General features: G+C 36.9%; 2 non-coding genes across 2 annotated transcripts; one reads left to right on the forward strand and one right to left on the reverse strand.

Annotated features, from left to right (window-relative positions):
• Positions 1-1,298: 1,298 nt before the first annotated feature.
• Positions 1,299-1,370, forward strand: TRNAI-AAU (transfer RNA isoleucine (anticodon AAU)). The gene has a single exon. It is a non-coding gene; the product is annotated as a tRNA-Ile (tRNA).
• A 504-nt stretch (positions 1,371-1,874) lies between these two features.
• TRNAS-GGA (transfer RNA serine (anticodon GGA)) lies at positions 1,875-1,947 on the reverse strand. The gene has a single exon. It is a non-coding gene; the product is annotated as a tRNA-Ser (tRNA).
• Positions 1,948-7,133: the final 5,186 nt, after the last annotated feature.

Below are 7,133 nucleotides of genomic sequence, written 5' to 3' on the forward strand. Positions count from 1 at the left end.
TATTATACATACTAGAGCCTAGGAATGGAGGAGAGGAGTGATTCTAAGTTAAGCAGAGAATCTGTCATTTAACTTGTACTTCAGTTCGGTCCCAGAGGACTCAAGCTATCAAAAGGTGGCTCTAGGTCAAGGAAGCAGTGCTTGGAGGTTAGGAAGCAATAGAAGACTGGCCGAGTGTTTTCCTCAGTGATTAGCAATGCTTTGGATGAGACAGGATTTAGCGTTATGAGTTTTCTAGACATAGGCACTGAGAGCCACTGTGGAGGCAGCAGCAGGCAGCAGCAGTAGAGATTTCTTCACTCTTGACAGTGACAGGAGATGTCACCACAATGTGTCAGAACCGAAAGGGAGAAAAATCTAAAATGCTTCAGGCTTGCTAAGAGGACTAGTCCATGGAGCATAGAAGAGCTATCCCGTAGGGATTCCAAGCTCTATATGAGAGGCATGTTACTGCTAGTGGCAGTGGTGGTGACGGTGGGGGAGTTATTATAATCTAGAAGGACAGGTTTGCGTGCAGGCAGGAAAACACTGTGGTTCTTTGTGATCCTGTTTTTTTGTTTCATTTTGATTTTTGTTTCTTTCACTCCCACGATAAGGTGATTTGGTTTATGAGGATTATAATTAAAGTAGATTGTTGCTGCTACTTGAAGTCAGTTTGGAGGAACTCAGCTAAATTTCTTTCTTTCTCTCAAGTATTCCACAATCTCTGTAAGGCATTTCTGAAGTCGTCCTCGTCTCTGGTGTGAATTGCCTCATTTTCAAAGACCTCAGATCCCCATGTCTTCATGCATTATTTCCACAGACCTTTGGAATTTGTTATGAGGTCAATACGGAGATTTGAAAGTCAAATATTATGTATGTTTAACCCAGGATTTGAAGAATATTTTTCATTTTGGTATTTAACAAGGTCATGGGTTACACTGGCTTTTGAAGGCCTACCCACTCAAAGGAGAAACCTTATAATTTAGTTGGCCTTTCCTTGCATAATTTGTTTTAAAGCACTGTTAAGGTTTGAAGCCTCTTGGAGTGGATTTCTTTGCCTCATATGCTTGATAATGATTTGGCAGTAATTCCATGGTATAAAGATGCAGGAAGGTGTAACTTGTGCTGTTTTGTCTAAGGGGTCCAGGACCTTGGTTTCTGGCCCAGTGGTTTGATATGCTAAGCTTGAACTTATATCCCTCCTCTAATATTGCTCAACTTGTACATTCCTACTGTCCAAGAAATGGTTACATGTTCAGCAACTATTTTCTTTTCTTCTTCACTAAAATAAAAAATAACTATTTCACAGAAGGGGAGGGTGTATAGCTCAGTGGTAGAGTGCGTGCTTAATATGCATGAGGACCTGGGTTCAATTCCCCCTACATCCATTAAAAAAAACAAAACCAAAATTAATTACCTCCTCCCCCCACCCAATTTTTTTTTAAAAGCCAAAGGGAAAAAAAAAAAAAACTATTTCACAAGAGAATTTTGATAATATAATGATGGCAGAAAAATGTAAGAATCATGTTAAATTTTCACTTTTATATTTTCTTCCTAACCAATTATTACCACTTACTACCAATTTGTTGTCTATTACTACCAATTCTAATTTTGCAATAGAGTTCAGTTTTTTCCTGCTACCATAATCTTTGCTGTATTCAGATTCTTTTGCTTTATTGCAGCAAAGTCCTCAGGTGTCTCCTTGCTCCCAGTGTCTCCCTTTTTCAGTCTCTACCACATAGTCGTCAAGTAGCATTCCTACTAAAGCTAATCAACATTTAACATTTATAGTGTCATACAGAACAGAGTCCAAATACTTTAGTGTGTCATTTAAAACCCTTAGCAAGTGGAACTCAATGGGACTTCTTGTGTTTGTTTGTTTTCCACCTTAACGGAGACACTGGGGATTGAACCCAGGACCTCATGCATTCCAAGCATGTGCTCTACCACTGAGCTATACCCACCCCTGCCAGATTAGACTTTTAAATATAGTTTCTCACATTCATCTTTCCTTTTTTTCTCCCTCACTTGCTAATAACTTTTCAGATTACCACCGAAACATATTGAAAATAATTTACTCTCTTGGACTACAGGATCTTTGATATATGTGTTAATAATCTATGTATCTTTCAAGGATGAGCTCAGATGATCTGCCTTGTGAGAATTAATCTCTCCTGCAGCTATGCTGTATCTCCAATGCCACAGGATGCCATGTTTTAGATGTTATGGGTTAGAGTTGTGTAGGCTGGTTCTCCTATCTGTTTCACTGGAAAGTGAATCCCTTGAGGGCAGGGACAATATTTTTTGTATCTCATATAGCCCACCACGTCTAGCAGAATAGTTTAAAAAATCTCACAGTAAATGCTTATTGAGTTAAATTAATTGTATTGATTTGAGTTACTTTTCCATCTTAGGTTTCCCAAAAGGCATGCTAATATTTTTAAGTTTGTAAGAAATGCAATCTACAAAGGCATTTCTCATCACCCTTGCTTCATTCACTCTCTAAAGATGAAGTTCTGCAAAGCAAGCTACAATTCTAAAGTCATGGAACGACCACTGAACAGGATTAATTCAGAAATTTTACAATCCAAAATTTGAAATAGCATAGACTTAATTATGCAACAAAAATGTGTTGAGAACTTCGTGTGTATAAAGAATGCCTTGAATCTGTGAGAATCTGTAAATTTGTTATCACACCTTGGATAGGGAAAAAGAAAATAGGATGGGAAAGAGGTTGCTTCTCTTATCCTATAAAAATCTAATGGTTTCTAGTTCCCTCTGCATAAAATGGCCAGAAATCATGTAGGGTGAAAAAATTCAAAATAATAATATGAGGTTCTAAGGTCAAGGCATATGTTTCTTATCAGGAAATCTCATTTGAACTCAAATGGCTTTAAAAATTCTGGTTCTAAAAGTAATGCGTGCTCATTCCCAAGATTTTGGAAAACAAAGAAAAAGTATAAAAGTGACAATACAAAACACTCATTAGCCCATTGCTCAGAAATATCTGCAGCTAACATTTTGAATTTCTTTGCTGCGGATATGTGTTAACCTATTTGGGATCACAGAGTATCTGAATTCTGATATTTTTGAAATAAATTAAATTTCCCCAAAAGGAATTTTCTATGTCTTCAAAGATTTTTCAAAATTAAATAATTAACTTGATTTATTCCACACACATGGATTAAACATCTATTATATGCCAGGTGTTGTATATTTGATGCTGAAGATTCACTGGTGAAGAGGACCTGAGGTCACTGCTTTCACAGGTCTACTCATCTGGTGGAAGAGATGGGAATTATCTGGCAATTAACTGAGGAATCTTTAGATCTTTAGTCACAGGACCTCCTTAATAGCTCTTTTTGAGAGGAGACCTCAGGGGCTTATAAAAATACAGCTGCCACCATTAATTCACTAGTAGTCTCTCAAGTTCTTCTCCTTTTATTCACACCAAGCCTCTCACAGTTTTCCGACAGTAGACTCTTGGATCATAGACTGTCGGAAATTTACAGACTGGTATCTGGAGGCCATTTTACAGTTCTCTCCTACAGCTCTTTCTGGGGTGTTTTATTTGAGTTGCTGAGGGGGCTGTGCCACAGGAATTACCCCTTTTGTTCCCTCAAATAGTGTCTTCTATTTAAGTGCTGAGAAAGAGAGAGAGAGAGATCTCCCGCTACTTTACCGTCGCTTATCATCCAGTTTAAAGCACTTTACTCTACCTGGCATGTAGTTGAGCTCCCATAGATGTGACTTCTTCAAATGCAAGTGTTACTGCATTACTGTGGTATGTGCCAATAATAGACATAGTTGCATTTGACTTTCTCTGTAATATTCAAGCACAATCTTTTTAACTCACTGAATACATGTAGGGCTATAGGCTAGTCACAATGCTGCTTCTCTTATTTTTAATTTTTTGAGGATTCTGATTACATTTTTGCCATGTGTACCTCTACCTACGTGCTTTGAATTGGCATGTAAGAACCTATGTGCTTTGAATTAGTATTTGTTTTAGGCCTAAGGAATGTAAACTTAAAAACGAAATCAAATCAAATCTCAAAAAACTCAAAATCAAATATATACCCCATATAGAAAATTAAAATGTCCAAAATAGTCCCTAGTTCTCTATATTTAACTGAATGGAAAAAAAAACAAACAAACAAACAAAAAACCTCACCCATTCTTTCACTACTGAAATCACTTTCCATCCTCAGTCTAATTTTCTGACATACTTTGCCATGATTTCTCAAAAAAAGGGATCCAAAGAGAAGGGAGTACGACTTCTTAAGCTGTCTGGCTTTGGCTCTCCTGTTTGTTCTTAAATGTGTAACAATCCAACAAGGGCCTTCATAAAAGTTTCAAGTTTTTCCTTCCGTGGCCTTGACCATGTAGGCATTTTGAAAACCAGGCATTCTGAAGACCAGGTGAAGAATCTGGTCTTTACCGTATTCCTTTCCTGGGGCACTTACTTTTTCATTCCAGACTGATATCAGCCCCCTGGGCTGCTTTAGCATTATAGGAGGTTTCTCACTTTCAGTACTTTCTCATGGTATATAGTTTCCTATTGCTGCTACAAAAAATTACCACCATTTAGTGGCTTAAACAACACAGATTTATTATCTTACAGTTCTGCAGGATAGACGTTCCATGCTGATCTCACTGGGTGAAAATCAAAGTGTCTACAGAGTTATGTTCCTTTCCAGAGGTTCTAGGGTAAATCTGTTTCCTGGTCCTTTCCAGCTTCTAAAAGCTGCCCCAAATTTTTGGATTGAGGCCTTTTCCTCCATCTTTGAATCTCTTCATACCTTTTTTCTGTAGTTACTTCTGACTGACTCTCCTTTTTTGCCTTCCTCTTCTACTTTCAAGGTCCCTTGTGATTACATTGGGCCCACTTGGGTAATCCAGGATAATCTCCCTATTTTAAGGTCAGTGTATTAGCAATCTTAATTCATTTCCAACCTTAATTCCTCTTTGCCATGTGACCTAATAGAGTCACAGGTTCTGGGATTGGGACATGGATGTCTTTGGGGAGTCATTATTCTGTTACCATAATTGGGTATTGTAATCATGTATTTACTTGTCTGTATGTTTCCTGAGAACATGAAGTCTTTGGAAGTGGGGTGTGGGTTCTACTCATCCTCTCATCTCTGTCCCAAAGTACCTGGCCATAGTATTTGTCAGTAAATAGTTGTTGAGTAACATGAAGTGTTATCTTGTAAAGAAAAACAAAAGATGTAAATAAGTAAGGAGCAGCGTAAGACTCGCCAAGGGAGGTGTCAGATGTATGTCATCTTGTAACAAGTGTGACTTTATTCTAGTTTCATTTCAAATGCCTTTTTTAAAAGTTTAGATTTATAAAATAGATGAGTGGAAATTAAATGTTACAAACTCTGGGAAGCATTCCATAATGTATCATTTTAGAAAGAAAATCAATATATGCTTAGGTTATTATAACTACTAAATAGGTAATCCAACAAAAGCAATTTCCTAACCTTTAAAGAGGAGAAAAAGTGACTTAGGAAATAGATTTTATATTTTAAAGTTACTTGCCGTGGCCTTTAAGAATCTTCTCTATCACTCTGCCAGGTTCAACCCTCTTACACCTGTAGATCTCAGGAATGGGGAAAGATTTCTTCATCTTTATCTGGGGGTTTCAAAATGTATGTGCTGGAGGAAATTCCAATGGTGACTTTAGCTCTCAGACTTATTAAATCTTGAATCTGTCAAACGTGTGACTATACTTTAGAAAATTGGAAAATTCAAAAAGAAAAGATGAAAAAAATAAACTCTAGGAACACTTCAACAGTGTAAACCTGGCAAAGCTCAAAGAAAGAAGAGATTCAACTTTCAATGTTTGCTTCTTCCTCAATAATAGTCTTATGGAATCCACAAATTTCAACATTTTTCTCATTACAAATGGAGGAGTCAGTCATATGAGGACACCCAAAATGAGTTTCACCAAGTACTCTTCTCTGGGTTAGACCTCATTTGCTCAGGCAGAGGGGAAGAAGGGTTGAGACTGTGGCTCTAGAGCGAGACTGTGATCTACTTTTAATTCTGTCATTTTCTATTTGTGTGACCTTGGGCAAACCTATTTTTATTTCTTTGTCTCAATTTCTTTATCTATAAAGTGAGGACAATAGCACCTTCCTGATAGGTTATTTTGAGGATTAAATGTGCTAATATATCTAAGGTATAGAATAGTGCCTCATTCACGACATGCTCTCTGTTACTACCTGAAAGACTAGCTATTCAGTCAAGGGAGAGGTATCAATGTGTCTGCTCTGTGTCTTACATGCAGACAAAATAGTACCATACCTCAGCGCTATAGTTCAGGCTGCTGGCTAACAGTCCACAATGCAGTAATACAGCACAGTAGGATCACTCACTTACCTTCGTCATATAAAGGGGTTTTACAGTATAATCCTTTATTTACCCTAAAACATTCCTTTTTATAATACAATAGATTGGTACCAAATAATTCCATGCACACCCAGACTAAACTCACTAATGCCAAATATGAACCTAAGTTAAAATTTAATATGCTTGCCTTATTCAAAAAATTTCCTTTGATTTAAAAGAGATGCAAAAAGAATTGCTAGTTACATGACATCTGGCTAGAAGTGCCCAGTGCAACTTTTCCCCACTTCTCTATAAAAACCTATACAGACAGAAATGAAAAATGAAAATTTTCAATACTGCAAACAAAAACCATAGCCAAATGACAGCCTCTAGATATCCTGAGGTAGATGAAGTAAGTTGAGCAAAAATTATTAGTTTCACTTTTTCACAAGCACAAGAAAAAATGAGAAAAAGGATTATAGGTACTTTGCATAAACATGTCCATACAAGCATTTCATGTACATATTTACATATAAATGTACAAATATACACATATGATAACAGATGCATACAACAGGTGGTTTTTAAAGAGCATTTGGAAAACCAGAACAATTTGTTTTGCTCAATCCCAAATAACATCTGAAAAATTCAGTACTGCATTTGCCATTCACAGTTTTGCGGCTGAGAATTTTTAGTTGCAATTTCTAAATAGTTGCTTCCAATTGTTCAGTGGGTGGTGTTTAAGTGTTTAACTACAAGCGTTCCAATCAACTCATCAAGCAAGCAATTTGTGACCCTATAGCTTAGCATAG

Source organism: Camelus bactrianus, chromosome 12 (genome assembly GCF_048773025.1).
Source record: "Camelus bactrianus isolate YW-2024 breed Bactrian camel chromosome 12, ASM4877302v1, whole genome shotgun sequence".
Taxonomy (NCBI): domain Eukaryota; kingdom Metazoa; phylum Chordata; class Mammalia; order Artiodactyla; family Camelidae; genus Camelus; species Camelus bactrianus.